Raw genomic sequence first — 19106 nt, forward strand, 5'->3', positions numbered from 1 at the left:
AAATGAACAGTCTCTCAAGATATGTGTTCTTTCAAAAGAGGTAATTCTATTATTTAAACAAAATTGATGTCCATTTGATAAGCAATCTTGTCTTCCAAATCAGGGTTTATATTATCTTGGGAACATATCAATTTCCAAGTTTTATAGAAGTCCCACCCCCTTTTTAGAAAATGACCCATAATGCTGGTTGCCTGGCTTATTTCTCTCTAAACATATGTAAACCAGACAAGTATGTCATAACAGTACTTACTGACAAACCATTTCCATTAGAAACCACAGGTGCTTTAGTGTTGTAAGCACTTTTTTTCTCAGTACAGTACCCCTCTATTTCTGCCATTCTGTTTAGGCAGCATTCCTTGACCAGTATAAGAAAATTACCAGATCATCTGTTGTTTGCAGAGTTTGAGAATATGTAAAAAGCCAGAACATGTCAGGCTTCTGTTTACCGTCAGAAATGCTTGGTATTCTGTTAGGGGTACAAAAAACTGAATGGATGCTGTTTTTAGTTTGAATTCTCCTTTTTATACCTTTTGTATATCACATCTTAGCAACTTACACCACATAGGGCATGTTTATTTCTAACTCATATAATGAAAACAAATCAATGATGATCCACCTATGGCACAATAATCCATGCAATGAGATGTCAGAAAAATCATATTTTTATGTATATCAATATTTTTTGTAACTTCTGGTACATGATTGTATGTAATTTTTGTAATTTTTATTCATGGCTGTTATTGTTCAGATTATCTTTAGTTGGTGGCCTATGTGACTAGGGTCTGTTTTGGGGATATTAAAATCACAGATTTGCATAGATGTTTACATACATCTTGACAGTTACTAATAATAGACTTGTTAGTAAACATGTTTGAGATTTAGCCTTTTTTCCATTGGACAGACCAGTCAGGTGATATCTTAGAAGAATTAAGTTAATTCTTATTGGATGAGTTAAGTCACATGAATCTTGTATTTTGAAACATTTGATGAGTACCGGTAATATGATCTGTCGCATGGGAATATGCTATGAAATAGAAGGTGTATATAAGGAGAGAACTTAGCTGTTAGATTTCATTCCTATTTTGGAGTCATTCTTATTTGTTGTGTTCCTGTTGTACAATCAAGTCTGCAGACATGTTTAACTTGTCTTTAGATATTATTTGAGAGGAATTTGTTTAGACTGATCAGTGGAAAGAGAAAGTGCTTCTTTTTGGAACTATACCATTATTCTGGAATTATTATGAATTATTCATAGGAGTTTCTGGACAATGCCATTTTGATGTCACTATTCTTGGCTGACCAGTACATGCATTCCCATTTCTGAAGTTTTATATGGAACTTTTCATTCTTTTGGACTTTTAATATAATTCTTTCAGGATTATTTTTAATTCACTTCATAATACTATAAGTTCCTACACATTTTCATTTATAACTTTGATAGTTAAATTATCTGTATAGTTTTACAAAACTTGTTGGTTGTACATTCTGTTTCTTAGATTATGATGATAGAGTCATAACAATGTATTTATTCCTTGCTGTTGGTCTCATTCTCTTGAGTTATTTACCTATCTTAATTTTCCCTCTCATGTAATATTCAAACAAACATGTACTTATGGATGACTTGAGATTATTCAGTGTTGTCCAGTATTGTGTTTTTTTTTTCAATGCAATATCTCTGGACAAGCTTGTCAGTGAAAGGCAAAATTTAGATTATAAACTATGGAAGGGGATTCCCATAACTTTATGCATGTATTATGTATTATACAATAATAATAATAATGAGGACTAAATTGTATAGCACCTAATCTTTAGAAGCTCTAAGCACTTTACAACATTAGGCAACACCTATAAGATAAAAAACATATATAATGATATGATTACAAAAACAAACACCATGAAATTAGAAAACTTAAAAACATGCTGACAATATTTAAGGTAGGAAACATTATTAGGTCTTTAAGTTTGTTCTTGCAGTCGAAATAAGTGAGTTTTGAGAGCACTCTTGAATGGGATCTTGTGTCTTTGTGTCTAAGATCAGTGGGCAATTCATTTCATGTTGCTGGGCCCTGGTATGCAAAAGAACGCTGTCCATATGACTTTGTTTTCATAGTGGTAATAATTAGTATACGGTTGTCAGAAGAGGAGCGTAAGTATCTTGCTGATGTGTACACATGGGTGAGGTCGGATAGGTATGTTGGACTGGAGTCCGTCAGTGAAACGTAGCACAGAGAACAAATTTTGTGTTTGATTCTGGGTCGAATGGATAGCCAGTGTAGGGTACAGAGCAGCAGAGAAGTGTGCTTTGATCGTGGTTCTCAAAGTATGATCCGAGCAGCTGTATTTTGAAGTTTCTGGAGTAGATATTAAGATGAACCAGACAGAATTGAGTTACAATAGTCCATTCTTGAAAGAACTAATGAATACACAAGTGTTTTAGTAGCATCAACTGAAAGATATACTGTACACTGTTCTGCATTATTCTGTTTTGCGTTTTGTGTGTGTGGATTATATATTCAAGATTTCATCTTTCTAAATCTGATATGTATGATATTCAGATTCTGTCATTTCTTACAGATCTTCAAATTACATGTTTTTCATGTTTCTGCATTGCAGTATTTCATGTTGAAGTCTCCTCACTGCAGTCTGATAGTTCATTTGATTACTTGTATTAATCACCTTAGCTGTGAAATTACAAAGCATTGTAGAAGTTACCTTGTAGTACAATGAAAAGTTAGTTATGATGTTCACATAATGCAGTTTGGAATTAGTACTGTTTTAATGGGACATTACTGTAATGGCCTGTTATAACAATAGATTCAATCTGTTTTATGTATCATTGAAGAGGTAAAGCTATCCAGGGTGCAGTATATTACAGAGTCTAATCATGGAAGTCAACCACAAACCGCTATTCCACCAACAATTATTGGTTAACTTACCACGTTTCACAAGAGAGAACACTTTCATTTATTATTTATTATTCTAGTAATGTATGTCCAGTGACATACACTTTTTCTTTCTTTCTTTCTTTCTTTCTTTCTTTCTTTCTTTCTTTCTTTCTTTTTTTCTTTCTTTCTTTATTTCTTTCTTTCAAGGGATTGTTTATTGCAGTCTAAAAGAAAATCAGATATTCATCAGGTATAGATAGTCATGTAACATTTTTAGAATACACTTCAGTATCAGGGGATTTAATGATTCCCTACTTCTGTCCATCAGGTGTGATCTGTCTGTGAACATTGCTCATTCTTAATTACTGCATGACATTCACCAAACTTATTTCATACATTGGTGGTATTGCACATTCTCTGTCGGGGACCCAAGTGGTCTAAAGCGCTGTCCGTTATGGATCACTGCCATCTCACCTCTGTCTGCGTGGGTTCGAGTCTCAGATTCAGCCAATGTGGGTATGTGAGAAAGCTTGCATGTAGCTTCTCGTGGTTCAGTGGTTCTTTCCGGGGTTTTCCCGGGTTCTTCCTCCACCATTAATACTGGCCGCCATGTATAGCTTATCATGTGCTCAAAAATGGCGTTAAACCCTACAACAACAACAACAACAACAACAACATTCTCTCTCTCTCTCTCTCTCTCTGCACGTGTGTGTGTTTGAGGGTTTTTTTTCCGTGTGTGTGTCATTATATATATATATATATATATATATATATATATATATATATATATATATATAAAATCTGTCTATTTCTTTCTGAGTTTCTGCATGTTTCTTTTTCAAATAAGGAAATTTTTAATCAGTTGCAAAGAAATTTGCAGTACTGATATAATGTAGTTGCACAGAATGTTAAAAAACAAATAATATTATTAGTTTAGTTTATTTAATTTTATTTTGTTTGATGCATTTCACTTGAACAGCAATTATTATTCAGAAATGGGGTTTTGGTTTGCTGCTATTTTATGGCTAGTAAGTTATGTCTATCTGTGACATCATAAATGCCTTTTGCCCCCTTCCCCACCACATCCCTCTCTTGAAAGCACGTAGTTAATAATATTGTTTGCTTGTTTGTTGTTTATGTTATTGTTTTTATTTTTTTGTTTTAGGAACACACCTGAGTGTTGTGAAATAATTAGAACTGAAATATTCCTTGTTTAAACAATGTTTTTGTCATGTTTACCCCGACCCAGAGTAGCCAGTTTGAAACATGTATAATCAAGGTAATTCTGACGGGTCATTGTTTGATGTCGAACATTGCCGAAGGCTAGCACTAATCAGTTACGTAAGATTGTTGTGGCTAGAATCGAAGGACCGGACATCGGAGTTGCGAAGTCACAGACAGCCAATTATCACCTAGGTGTCGAAATGTTTCCAAGATCAAAAGAAATTGCCTGAAGAAGTGGGAGTGTCCTAACTTCTTTCCCCTGCAAACAGACAGACAGGTTGAACTGGCCGCTAAGACGATTGGACAGGGGCACAGCGCCACCCAATCAGAATCGAGATGGGGGGAGACCTTGATTTGGGTAGAATGATATCCCTGCATTTTCCGGCAAAAGTTAGTTCGCTGAGAGAAATTACCCAGAGAAGAGGTTAGCGTAACTCCAAATAGCCATTCGTTATTGGCGGGAAAATCTTAGAGCCGGAAATTCTAAGTAGAGAGCTTCAAATAAGGAAGCTTTGAGGGACAGACCAATTAAAGTTTGGTCCCGTAGTCTCAGATAGAGAGAGACGGAAGAAAGGAGAAGAAAGGAGAGAAGAAAGGTGAAGTTGAAGTCTGGGAGCGGAATTGGAGGAGATAATAGAGAGGGAAAGGAGAAGAAAGGAGAAGTTGAAGTCTGGAGCGAAGCTGGAGGAGATAGTAGAGAGGAAACAGAGACAAAGGAGGAGTTAGAGGAACGGAAAGAAGGAAGAATCAGCGGGAAGAAATAGATGAGTAGATGCAAGGACGGGGGAAAATCGAACTCACACTGTAAATCACGGGATGAATTATGCTGTCACTTGGTCGAGGGAAAGACAAGTGATTGGAAGTTATCGTTTTTAAATTATCACATTTATTAAATTGTTATTGATTGAATTTCATCTTCGTGTTCTCTATAATTTAACCGTCGGCATTGCTGACTGGGGGCTCAGAGCTGTAAATCTACATCATCACTAATTTAACTTTCTAACCTAACGAGCCAGGGTGGAACTTTCAATTTAATTTAATTAAATTATAGTGGGAGAACCCCACCCCAATACGACAGAACGTCACAGTGGGCGCTTCGTCCGGGATTTGAATTAGACATAATTATTATTTTACGATCTAAAAGTTTATTTGTTAGGAAGTATTAGTGAACAGTGGGAGATATTTTCCATCCTGTGTATTTTGAATTTTTATGATTTTCTCATCTTGTGTTTGTTATATTTGATATTTGCATGTTTGGTAGATTTTTAATTACTTGCAGTAATTGTGAAGCAAATATCGAACAAATATCTTACCTGAACGAAATTAGTTGTTGTCGACAGGTAAGTATTTGGCTGGGAACTTGTAATATCTGTCCATTGTTAGTAAGGTCGAGACAAGGTATCACTTCCTATTAGTATAACAATATGGCTACAGAAAGGCAAATGATCAAGGAGTACCGTGCCATGGGTTCGGAAGATCTCGGCTATGAGGGAGATCGCCTGGCAGCATTTATTGAAGAAAGAATCGAGGAATGGAAGGCAGAAAAAGCAGTGGAGAAGAAGCTGGCCAAGATAGCAGCGGACCGAGAGCTGGCCAAGATAGCAGCGGACAGAGAGCTGGAGCTGGCCAGGATAACCGCCGAAAGAGAAACACAGAAAGAGCTAGAGCTGGCCAGACTGGCTCACACTCTCGAAATGGAAAAGGTCAGGTTAGCGGCTAGGGACACCGATCGGGACGACACCAGCACAAGTTCTGGAGGGACTGGACGACCTTTCATCAACCACCGAATGGTCCAGATAAGTATGCCGCGGTTCAGCGATAAGGAGGAGTCTATCGATGATTTTCTTGCTCAGTTTGAGAAACTCGCTCACGCTCATAAAATTCCTGAACAACATTGGGCGATTAATGTCTCAGCTTTTTTGCAAGGTGCAGCTCGTGAAGTCTACCACGGCTTAGCTGCAGACGATGCTGACGACTACAATGCGCTCATAAAGGCCCTTCTCTGCCATTATCGGTTGACCGCCGAAACATATCGCAAACTTTTTCGGGACTCGGCGAAAAAGGCAACGGAGACGCACTCTCAATTCCACACCCGTGTTCGAGGGTTATTTGAGAAGTGGATGAAGATGGCCGAAGTCGAACGATCGTACGACGGGCTACACGAGGTTATACTCAAGGAACATGTCCTGAGTACTTACCGTCGCAAGTTGACAGTCTTTCCAGCAGAGAGAGAGCACCGGACGCTCGAAGAGATCTCTAGCATGGCGGAGCGATACGAGCAGGCACACTCGAAAAGTGGAGGTTCAGGGGGTGCGGACCGACCCCGACCCACTGAATCGCGCCGTGTGGTTGAGGTAGAGCCGGCTGTCCGTAACTGTCAGGGCGACGGGAGGGTCGGAGGGGGATCTACAGGTAGGGATGCCAACCATAGACCTGGACAGGCCTCACCCACGAAAGCGGGACTTGCAGGTCGGCGAGGGACGCCGACGTGTTACAACTGCAAGCGCCCGGGGCATATTGCCAGGGACTGTCCCAAGGGCAGGCAGACCCAGGTGAATGCCGCCGCTAGGAAGGAGCGCGAGCCGGAGGCAAGCTGTAACCCAGCCAACCTCGCGTCTGCTACTGTCAATGGAGAAGGTGCCACCATCTTGTATGACACTGGGTGTAGCGTCCCAGCCCTTGTCGACAAGAAGTACGTTAAGCCCGAGGATTACACAGGGGAGGTAATCAAAGTTCAGTACGTGAACAGCGCGCGTGACTCATTGCCAGTGGCTGTCATTGACCTCAATTCACCGTACGTGAAGGGGAAGATTGAAGCTGCATGCTTGGATGGTTTATCACATGACGTCATACTGGGATGTCGTTATGTGTCGCCACAACCGAACCCCGAAACCTGCACACCGATGCCGGTGAGTGCTGTGGAAACCAGGTCCAAGAGTCGACACACGAAAGCGAAGCCGATGGAAGTTACATCGACACCGGTGAGTAACGTTCTTCTGGCCGAGCTGGGGAAGCTGCAACAGGAAGGCGCAACTTTGGCGCAGTTGCACAAATACGCTGCAGCAGGAACGGAGAAAGAGACTCCGAATGGCGCAGTGAAGTTTGAGTACAAGAAGGGAATCTTGTATTGCCACGCCAGGAAAGGCTGCAAACACTTTAAGCAAGTCATCGTGCTGAAAGAGAAGCGAGGCGAAGTGTTAAAACTCGCGCACGAAAGTCTCATGAGTGGACACATGGGAATTGCTAAGACGCTTGACCGTCTTGTCAGAGAATTCTACTGGCCAGGGGTCCAGGGAGACGTTAAGTGGTTCTGTCTCTCCTGTGACGAGTGCCAGAGAATGGCACCGGAAACGGCTCATCGACCCGTCCCCTTGGGGAGTAAAACCGTTATCGATGAACCATTTCGATGCGTCGCGATGAATTTAATCGGACCGATAAAACCCGCATTGTCGCACGGGAATCGTTATATATCGCATACAGCAGTCGGAAGTTGTCAGCTGCCGAGAAGAACTACTCCGTATCAGAGAGAGAATGCCTCGGAATCGTGTTCGGTATATCACGGTTCGAGCGGTACTTATACGGGCGGAAATTCATCTTGGAGACCGACCACCAACCACTCGCATATCTTGCGCAGGCGAAATTGTTGAATGGACGATTGATGCGATGGTCGCTGTTCTTACAACAGTACCAGATGCAGATCAGATACGTGAAAGGAACTGAGAACGTAGGCGCCGATTTCATGAGCAGGAGCGCTGGAATGGTATAGATTGCTGTATATATATGTTTACCCCGACCCAGAGTAGCCAGTTTGAAACATGTATAATCAAGGTAATTCTGACGGGTCATTGTTTGATGTCGAACATTGCCGAAGGCTAGCACTAATCAGTTACGTAAGATTGTTGTGGCTAGAATCGAAGGACCGGACATCGGAGTTGCGAAGTCACAGACAGCCAATTATCACCTAGGTGTCGAAATGTTTCCAAGATCAGAAGAAATTGCCTGAAGAAGTGGGAGTGTCCTAACTTCTTTCCCCTGCAAACAGACAGACAGGTTGAACTGGCCGCTAAGATGATTGGACAGGGGCACAGCGCCACCCAATCAGAATCGAGATGGGGGGAGACCTTGATTTGGGTAGAATGATATCCCTGCATTTTCCGGCAAAAGTTAGTTCGCTGAGAGAAATTACCCAGAGAAGAGGTTAGCGTAACTCCGAATAGCCATTCGTTATTGGCGGGAAAATCTTAGAGCAGGAAATTCTAAGTAGAGAGCTTCAAATAAGGAAGCTTTGAGGGACAGACCAATTAAAGTTTGGGCCCGTAGTCTCAGATAGAGAGAGACGGAGGAAAGGAGAAGAAAGGAGAGAAGAAAGGTGAAGTTGAAGTCTGGGAGCGGAATTGGAGGAGGAGATAATAGAGAGGGAAAGGAGAAGAAAGGAGAAGTTGAAGTCTGGAGCGAAGCTGGAGGAGATATTAGAGAGGAAACAGAGACAAAGGAGGAGTTAGAGGAACGGAAAGAAGGAAGAATCAGTGGGAAGAAATAGATGAGTAGATGCAAGGACAGGGGGAAAATCGAACTCACACTGTAAATCACAGGGTGAATTAGGCTGTCACTTGGTCGAGGGAAAGACGAGTGATTGGAAGTTATCGTTTTTAAATTATCACATTTATTAAATTGTTATTGATTGAATTTCATCTTCGTGTTCTCTATAATTTAACCGTCGGCATTGCTGACTGGGGGCTCAGAGCTGTAAATCAACATCATCACTAATTTAACTTTCTAACCTAACGAGCCAGGGTGGAACTTTCAATTTAATTTAATTAAATTATAGTGGGAGAACCCCACCCCAATACAACAGAACGTCACAGTTTTGTATATATAAACTGTTTTATGAAGTGCTGAGTTTATTACATGAATATTCACTAACAATCAGTAGTGACTGTTGATATTAAATTTTTGAATAAATGTCTTTCTAAATATACAACATTTATAAATTCTATATAATTATCATATTACTTAGTAAGAAGTAAGATTTTTTTGGTATTTTCACTTGATTGATACCAGTAAGTAATCAAATTTGTATACCCATGAACAAAGAATGTAAATGAGGGTTCATTTATTTTCATAAACTGAAGAACATTTTTGTGTCATAAATTTTATTAAATGCTTTTTTTCTTCTTCTGAAAAATGAAAAAATATCACATGATGCTTTATAGTTAAGTTATTCATGTAATCAGTTCCAATGGAATCCAGCAAGTTGTTTGGTTTGAAATGGATGATTTAGAGTATGTAAGGGTACATGAAATTAAGATGAATGTTTGCAAGGCTAGCACAAACATATAGAAATAAAATCTTGTAGGATTGGGGAGAGCATAATGAACAACTGCAGATTATGTTGGAACTACTTATGAAGGTGAAGAGTGCATGGTTTCTTCTCAATTCTAAGTCTGTAAATGGAGCAGTCATTTAAAAAAAGTTAAAAATTAAAAAATACTCAGAAGAAAAATTTTTTTTATATTGTCTTGAATTATCATTCAACAAATACTTTGTTGCTGTCGATACTTGGCAGGTCGGATCAGTAGTTCAGTTCTCCATGATCATAATGTACATTATACCTAATCAGCACCACATTTGCATTAAATTATTACAGCGCCATCTGTTGTCATAATTGGGCATTAATCTGTTGCATCTTGCATCATGTTAACAGCCAACTTGTAACTTTCATGGTGCTATATAAAATGTTATAAAATGAAAAGAGAAAATTTATAGTTGGAAAGACACAGTTAAGAATGTTAATGCATGTAATATTAAAAATACACATAAAATCACCATAATGGACACGAAATTGCAGTATTGTAATATCATACCTAACAAACTCGGTAATAACTGAAGTTATATGTAAAGATGTAATTTGAATCTGCATCCTACTCACACAAAAATGTTTTTATATAAAATAATGTACAACAGAATATACAGCAGAGAACTTAAATAGAAAATGCAAATATAATAAATGCGTTGAATTATGGCATTAATACCCATCAATAATAAACAAATGAATCCATACTCTTAGACTGCTCCCGTTGACTAGTGGTTAGAGCATCTGCCTCTGGCTCTTTTTTACTCCAAATCCACATCTTATCACACTTTTTGCAAAGATTCTTCTGTCTGTGTGCAGTTCAGACTAGTCTGCCACAGATCCAAAGCCAAAAAGTCTAAAATCCAAACGCAAAATCAGATTCCAACCACGAGCGAATTTTGCGTGTAACATGCCTGCAGATCAGGGTCTATGTTGTCTGTTCTACCAATAACTCCTAACCAGCTGCAGAGACCCAGATCTGCCAGTGCATTATGTGACATCAGATCTGAGTCTGTGCAGTTTGCAGTTGGTCTCATCTAATAAGTGAGTATAGATGGTACTGTATGTATGATGCATTTTTAACATTGGTGTCTACATTCAGCTTTCAAATTCATTAATAGAACAAACAGTGCAGATAAAGATCAACATATTAAACATCTGATTCACCAGTTTTAATATAAAAACAGTTTAATTTTGATTACATTGTTTAAGAGGCTACACCATGACATTGGTGTATAATGTAATCACTTAAGGGCCTATCACTGCAGTATAAACAAGTGTCAAGAAAAGTAAACCCAGATTCTGTACAATTATTCCAAGCTCCATATATGAAAGGTCACTGCCCAGCTTCCTGTACAAAAATGATTGTTTTAAGTTTCACAGAAACCAGCTGTACTATGAAACTGGCCATTGTATGTTTTGCAGGGGAACAATGGTGCCAGCATAAATGTTGAAGACAAGTCTAGCAAATGGAAAAAAAACATGAGAACACTGAACCCCAGACCTTGAGGAAACTTTTCATTCTCTGTAACATCATTGATATGGAAACACCACTGCACAAAGGTCAATGTGATTATCAAGGTTACCATATTAACTCATTAACCCCTGGCGCCCCATTTAAACATCAGGAGGTAGTAAGTACCCTGAGCGCTGTAGCATCAAGGTCATTTAAGATACACTAATGCGGTGGTATTACTGAAAAATAGATAGATGTAGCTCTACAGCTGTACCAAATAATCTGGACGTTCTAGTTGCATTACAAAATATAGAAGAAAAAACCTATTTTTTTAGAACCGATTGTTTTACACGCAAAATTCGCTCGTGGTTGGAATGCAAAAAGTGTGATAAGATGTGGATTTGAGTAAAAAAGGAGCCAGAGGCAGATGCTCTAACCACTAGGCCACGGGAGCAGAATGTAGACACCAATGTTAAAAATGCAGTGGCTATACATGGCGGCCAGTAACAGTGGTGAAGATAGAACCCGGAAAAAGCCACTGACCCACAAGAAGCTACTGGCAAGCTTTCTCACGTACCCACATTGGCCAAGCCCGAGACTTGAACCCACACAGACAGAAGTGAGACTGCAATGATCCGTAACTGAGTGCTTTAGACCACTCAGCCACTTGTGGCCACTCACTCAGGGTTAATGTCATGAACCTCAAAGACAGCTTCACCACTGCAATACAGAATGCCTAACACTAGCACTTTGAAATTTATTTGTCATGGGTATACTTTAAATTCAAATATTTTAATATTAGACAACTGTGTTTACTTCTATTTAACTTCGTGTTTTATGCTGCAATCAAGAAAGATTACATATCCATGCATTCTTATTCTTAGAAGAACTTTCAGTTTACACAATAAATACATGGTCTAACTCTTGATGGAAAACAGTTTGTTTTTCCAGTCATTATGTTGTAATTTTTGCATATCCAGTACAGTCAGCATATGGAAGATTTCTGTTTCAAAAATATTCCAGAATCTGTTGCAGAGGTTTCGTAAGGCTTATTTAAATTGCACTTCTATCAATATATCTTTTTCTGAATTTTACTAAAACAGGTAAAGAAAACAAAAACAACCACTGGAATGAAATTTTCCTTCAAGGTACTCATCACTGATTTTAATTTCCAGCTAGATGTACAGATTGAAAATAGTGTTTCATAGTTTACCCATCAACAGCTGATAATTATCCATATTGATAAGACAACCTACCTAATCAGATTAGTGAGTATTTATTGCACTCCCAAGCATCTAATGATTTACCAACAGAAGATTGTCCACTTGAAGAACTTATGCATACATTATACCATTACACCTTTTGCGATTTTAAGTCTAATTTGCAGATACTTTTTTTGGTCATCATTATCATCACTTTTGGCAGCCTTTAGCAATCACAGTCAAAACCAGATTTTTTTTCTTCACTTTCTAGTATTATAGATGAGGATGAAGACCTCATTCATCTCAGGCATTACAGATTAATTACTGTACTGTACTGTACTGTACTGTACTGTACTGTACTGTACCTATAACAATCAGAACCAGAATTTTTTTTCTTCACTTTCTAGTATTATAGATGAGGATGAAGACCTCATTCATCTCAGGCATTACAGATTAATTACTGTACTGTACTGTACTGTACCTATAACAATCAGAACCAGAATTTTTTTTCTTCACTTTCTAGTATTATAGATGAGGATCTCATGCATTACAGATTAATTCCTGTACTGTACTGTACCTATTATTATTATTATTATTATTATTATTAAATTGTGATCATGATTTCTTATGAACAATAAAATAGTTACACTTAAGTAATATTTACACGAGTATTTTATCCAAGCGTGCAAATATGAGGTCTGCTGATCCAATCCTGCAAGTTGAAATTCCAAGGAATCTTGTGGATATCTTATGTTCATCCTTGTCAAAAACATGAACTAAGACTCTCTGCATTTTAATTTCCTTGATCATATACTTTTGACAGTGAGAATGGGATTTTGTTTATTTCAGCACATGTCTGTGACTTTCTCATCCCATTGAGGACCCAAAGCTTTGGTCACACTTCATGTAGTTTGTGTCTGTTTCCATGAGAACGTTTGAGCAATTTCCAGGTCCGGAAACATTATTTTGAACAGATCTGAAAAATGATCTGCTACCAGAAACAGGAAATTATGTTTTGGTTATGAAGTTTGGCATGTTTAACTTTATCCACGTTTGATGCATAGTCTTCGAACGTGGATTTCAGTGTTGGCATATTTGTTTTTCGCAGTTAATATGGTTTTTTGGAGATGTGGTATCTGCACGATGCATATTGTCATTCTTGCCACCATGACAGACTTCAAAATCAGCTTTACAGGAATAGCAGAATGCACATTCAGGTTCCTTTAAATTTGATTACAACCACTGTTTCCATCTATCATTCAATTTCTTGTGACAATTCAGTTGCTTGGTGTTTGGTGTTTTGGCATTGGCAGATAATGCACACTTAGACATCTTGACAAAATTTAATGACCAAAGTCAAACTGACCCAGTTTTATGCCACATTAGCTCTTGAGTAATCCAAACATAATCATTTAAGATCTTTAATTGTTTCAGAATTATTCCTCTCACATAGTGTAAGTTGACACAATTCAAAAACACTGAAGCCAGCCAACTATGCAGACAACATCAGTCTGAAATGGCAGTTATTTGTCTTGCTCTGCTTGAGCCAGTCTGCAGGCAGTTTGATCACAGGCAGTATTACCATTAATATACTACTACACTGATCCAAAATATCAGCAAAATATGGATAAAATTTAAAAAATCATTAAAAACTTTGCATTCTTGGGAGATTTCAGTGAGGGATGGGAGACACCCCTAAACTCAAAATCCTCCCTTACAGGAGCTTAACACAAATGTAAGGAGTCCCCTGTTGTTGACAGAAATCAGACACCTTGTAAAGTCAGTACATGACTTGTGCAAAATAGTATGATCAGAAGGTGGTAGCACTGCTTGATGTTTTCAAAGAACTTTGAGAAGTTGCTGTCTCAATTAAAGGTAAAGGCTACATGTCATGAATTGTGCCAGCTACATGCACAAACAAGTTGCACCCTGCCACCTAGCATTTATCCATCAGAATCCAAACAAGCAAATGATGTTTTACCATCACATTCACATGAGCAATACTAGTCCCATTTGGGCCTCTTGTTGCTAACTAGCTATTGCTTGACATCATATATCCAGGATTTTGCCAGTGTGACATTAAACAATACAAGTACATGCATACCTCTGTCTGTGTGTGTGTGTGTGTGTGTGTGTGTGTGTGTGTATGAGAGAGAGAGAGAGAGAGAGATAGTTTACCCACTACAAAAAAGTCTTTCTTGTTATTTGTACTCTCTGTAGTAAACAGTATGAACATTCCAGATGGCAGTAATTAACAAGGTCTCAACATGAGGCAATCATTAACTGAAATTTTATCCTCCATTCCAACAAGCATTGGGCTTGGAAAATTATGTCTATTTACACTCAATGACCCATTAAAACAAGATATGCCTGTTAGTAAAAGTGTTCTCTGTCAACATTATCTGTGAGTGTTTTTTGATACTGTATATAGGTCCTGTTTACTCTTGTGGTTCCTTTCACAGAACAGAACATAGCAACATGTCATGAATTCATGCAGTTTTTATGGTATGTATAACAAATTTATTGTGAAACTTGTTGAAGAAATTATATCCTTGAGACTTATCAACACTTAGCATGGAATTCACTTATTAAATGAATTTAACACTTTTGTTAGTGTTAAATTTTTACTTTGGAACATACACTGCAATGCATGTAATTGGTAATCGAAATGTCAGCAATGAAATACTGTAAAAAGAACTGAGAGTACTTATTCAGTTCCCATAGTATACCTGTTCAGACACCATGATATTAAAACTTCCGTAACTTTAAATTTCTGAGTGCTCATGATCAAACCTTAATACTGATCATTGTATAGGCATCCTGGATGACTGCTGTGTAGAGGGAAGGATATGAACTGAGGCATTTTATGGACCTACCTGTGTTTGCAACATGTGCTTTCTATTCTGCATCAAAGAGTCAGGTGCTAATTTCAGTAATAAGTTCCAAACTAAAGACTGTTAAGGGACTAAAATTCCATCAATAAAACTATGTTGTTTTTTTTTTTCAGTTACAACTGGGATAAGCTCAAAAGATTCTTTTTACTAAAATCTAACTTTCATTATCAACTGATCCTGGCAAGCCAAAACCATATATACCATATTTTATCTTCACCCATTTCCAGACTGGATTCCATTTTTCCATACCATTAGTACCACATGTTCTAAACTCACTTATAAATTGGATCCAAGTGCAAATTGCACAGACCTATATCAGCCATTGCATAATGTGCTGGCAGATTTGGATACTTGCAGTTTGTTAGGACTAATCAATAAAACAAACAGGATAGACCCTGATCTGCTAGCGCATTATGTGATGGCAAATCAGGGTCTGTGTTGTTTTAAGTTAGACCTGGTTTATAATAGCGTATACACAGTGCATGTCATGTGTATGCAGTTTTCTATTAAAATTTTTGGCAATTTTAAGTGTATTAGTTTGCAATCACATAGCTATGGAAGATTTGTGATTTCATAGTGTTACCACTTTCTGTCTAGATGTAACATGTGGCTGATTGTTTTCCAATTCAAAGGTATTGATTAGTGTACATTTTAGAGCACATCACTTTCCCCAAGCATCATTACATACAAAAATATGGGGACAAATATCCTGTCAACAATTATCCACACAAGCGTGGCCAAATGAGTATTAAAAAAATTCAACAACTTTACACAGCCTTAAGACCATAGATTCTTATCAAATACCCAAAAGTTGATAACTGCATATTTGAGCATAGAGATCACATTGGTCTTCAGCAGTAGAAAGAATATGCAGTCAATTTACAGATGGTCATAAATCATTAATACATTGCAAGGACTTTTATACCTTTCATTGACATTATAATTTTCCTTCACAGGCCTGTCATTACATTTATTCAGATTGTACAGGTATTTTCCCTTATTCCCCCCCCCCCCATATTTAAGAGAGTGAAGATGTACTATGTAATTTTTATCCAGTCTTTTCCAATGTTCAAAGTGACACATGGTGCCATATTTATGAGGTTATAATGTTTGGTTATATTTTTATGGTCAACTTCCAGGGAAGGCAAATTTGTGTAGCTTTATGTTGGTTGATGCATCTTACCAAAAGTAAGTTGGGGAGCTGAGATGGCTCAGTAGTTTGCATGCCGGAATCATGACTGAAAGAGTGAGGATTTGGATTGTACCATCAAACCAGCCAGGGTTAGCTACCACGATGTATTCTTGGGCAAGGCACTTTACTTCAATTGCCTCAGCAGTAAATAATCTGCTTGTGTTATTGTGTCATAAAGCACCAAACCAATAATTAAGTATTGTCACCTGCCATACATTTCATGCTTCCAGAGCCTCCAGTTCAATTCTGCATTCAGATTGATTAGGGGAGCATTATTGCAGTTAGCAATACAACTTGGTGAGTACAGCACCGTACAGACAAAAGTAGGTCACTTTGGAAGGACTTCATGTTCCATCAACACATTTCTAGTGTCCTGTGCAAGATAGAAATATTTGTATTGGTTTTGCAGGGAAAACCATTAACGTTGAAGAATACAAGTTTGCTTCTCACTCGAATGTAATGCATTTTCTGTAAACCTGCGTTTATTATTGGCACTGCAAATAGAAATAATGGTGTTAGCAGGTTTGAAGTGGCCAAATTATGACTCTGGCTTAAAAGGCCCATTTTGTCTTCTACTGTAGAGATGACTATTTGTGAAGTGTTTGAGTATTTAATTTTTTTAAAATTATATTTTTATTTAAAAAAGGGGCCAAGCAATGTCAGACCAATTAAAAATGAATAGTTTGGGTGCATTTTCCTGTTCTATTGCCGAAGTTAAAAATCCATCTCCAATTTATTATTATTAAGTAGGAAGTATAGGAAAGGGTCAATAAATTTCTTATAATAATAGCTGAATTTAAAAGTTTATCAAATTTGTGCAGGTTAAAGCTCATGTATTCCTTTTATCAGATGCACAAAGAATAGTGCATTTTGGTGAGTGAATTGTTTCTGTATGACAGTTTTTGAGGTCACGTAGATCTCATCCTGTATGTGAAAGAATAAAAAGATGGTAGATTTATGGCAGGTTTTAAGTGACTAAAGATTTAACAAAGTCTCATTCTGTTATCTGAGATTATTGTCTTTTTCACAGGACTATTATTTGTTCAACTTTTTATGTCGGATCTGTCCGAGTTCATAGCACCATGATATCATAGTGTAATGATCACATAATGTCAGGCAGCATAGTAAGAATCGATGTTACAAAAGCGAACATCCTTAACGTAAATTTAGACCTTACACTTCCGCACTCATCATATTACTGGATAATGATTAGGCTTTCACAAACTTTTCAGTTTTGAGATTGCAGGCATAACTTGTGACACGTGATAGGAAAAAAAACATGGAAACTTTGCAGACAGATACATGTAAATGAAATGGAAACATTGCAGGTATAACTCATGTGACACATGATAATAAAAAATGCAAGCGTAATGCATGATAATAAAAAATGTAAACATTGCATCAGACTATTGTGCAAGCAGTCAGAGGGGACATATCTTTATAAGGACATCTGTTTGAAAGGACACATAAATCACCAGTGAACACATAACTCACCAATGAACATATTCATTTCATTGAACTTTGTACAAGAGTGGTGGTAGTGGTTTAGTGTTGTACAGCAATGAAACACAAGTAGGTTACAGAGTGCCAAGGGAACTGGACTACAATGCCTTGGCAAAAGACACACCAGGGATCATGGATACTAGCCTTGCATAGAGTGGGAATAGTTCCGAATTCCATTTTCACAGCATTATAAAGAACACTTTGTAACAACGTGAGACATAATGAGAATATTTAGATGAGGAATAAAATATTTTTATTATTGACCTATGTACATGTTCAATTTAAGCACAGTTGGAATCAAATGGAACAAAGACTTCATTGATATAACCATTAGGTTATTAAATCTTGTTTTAAAATTCAGTGTGGTATTATGAGAGAAAATGATTTATATTTTCCTTGTCCAGAAATGAGTGGATTTTCCAGAGAAATAATTTTGATAATTTTCTGGATTGTCTTCAAGAACTTTTCTCAATAGACCTTCCTCTTTATCCCACTTTGAACATTTTTTCTTCCAATTTTTTACCCCAAATAGATGCATTTTATTCAGTGAATTAAGAAAGAAAATTATATTGCTGCTGCTGTTTTTTGTGCACAAAACACAAAACACAGAATGGCAAACGGCTGACATTACTGTAAGAAATTTAGTACTTTATTATAGACTTCAGCTAGCAACATGTATGGAGTATGGATATTATTGTTAAGCAAAAAAACTCTTTTTTTCACAGTTATCAAAGCTTTATAATTTATTTACCATCCTAGAAAGGAACACTTAAAATGAATAAATCATGCAATCAGATTACATGTTGTCTCCATTTAAAAGTAATGGTACAGTAGTGTCATATTACTGTGAGAAGAATATTCCCTGTGCTCCATAGTGAATTTGTTTTACTATTGCATTTTGACACTTGTCCGTGGAAGCCCGATGACATTAACAGTTCTTAATATTATCAGTAGTAGGAGTGAACAGGCTACTGCAGTCCCTAGGATTCTTCATTTTCAATTCATGTACCATTGTCTCTAGAACTCTTCATTCAGAGTGCATGTATCAATGTCTCCAGGACTCTTCATTCATAGTGCCTGTATCAATGTCTCTAGGACTCTTCATTCATAGTGCCTGTGTCAATGTCTCTAGGACTCTTCATTCACAATGCATGTATCAATGTCTCTATGACTCTTCATTCATAGTGCCTGTATCAATGTCTCTAGGACTCTTCATTCACAATGCATGTATCAATATCTCTATGACTCTTCATTCACAATGCATGTATCAATGTCTCAAGGACTCTTCATTCATAGTGCCTGTATCAATGTCTCTAGGACTCTTCATTCACAATGCATATATCAATGTCTCTATGACCCTTCATTCACAATGCATGTATCAGTATCTCTAGGACTCT

General features: G+C 37.6%; 1 protein-coding gene and 1 long non-coding RNA gene across 6 annotated transcripts in view; one reads left to right on the forward strand and one right to left on the reverse strand.

Moving 5' to 3' along the window:
• LOC149789251 (uncharacterized) overlaps positions 1-14450 on the reverse strand; it is a 44963-nt gene extending 30513 nt beyond the window's left edge. The window contains exons 1-2 of one of the 3 annotated variants that reach the window (XR_016424335.1): positions 14303-14450; positions 11496-11638 (exon numbers count right to left, since the gene is read on the reverse strand). This is a non-coding gene — a long non-coding RNA (uncharacterized LOC149789251). Of the gene's footprint in view, positions 1-11495; positions 12692-14302 lie in introns of those variants that run through there. The other 2 variants (XR_016424336.1, XR_016424337.1) reach the window with 2 other exon arrangements.
• LOC149789250 (mRNA-decapping enzyme 1A-like) overlaps positions 1-19106 on the forward strand; it is a 228845-nt gene that overhangs the window by 102174 nt on the left and 107565 nt on the right. The window contains exon 1 of one of the 3 annotated variants that reach the window (XM_089975424.1): positions 14536-14625. The exons of the other annotated variants lie outside the window; for them this stretch is intronic. The gene's annotated coding sequence lies outside the window, so the exon portion shown is untranslated. Of the gene's footprint in view, positions 1-14535; positions 14626-19106 lie in introns of those variants that run through there. 3 annotated transcript variants of the gene reach the window in all.

Source organism: Sinohyriopsis cumingii, chromosome 11 (assembly GCF_028554795.1).
Source record: "Sinohyriopsis cumingii isolate HCF-2022 chromosome 11, ASM2855479v2, whole genome shotgun sequence".
Classification (NCBI taxonomy): Eukaryota; Metazoa; Mollusca; class Bivalvia; order Unionida; family Unionidae; genus Sinohyriopsis; species Sinohyriopsis cumingii.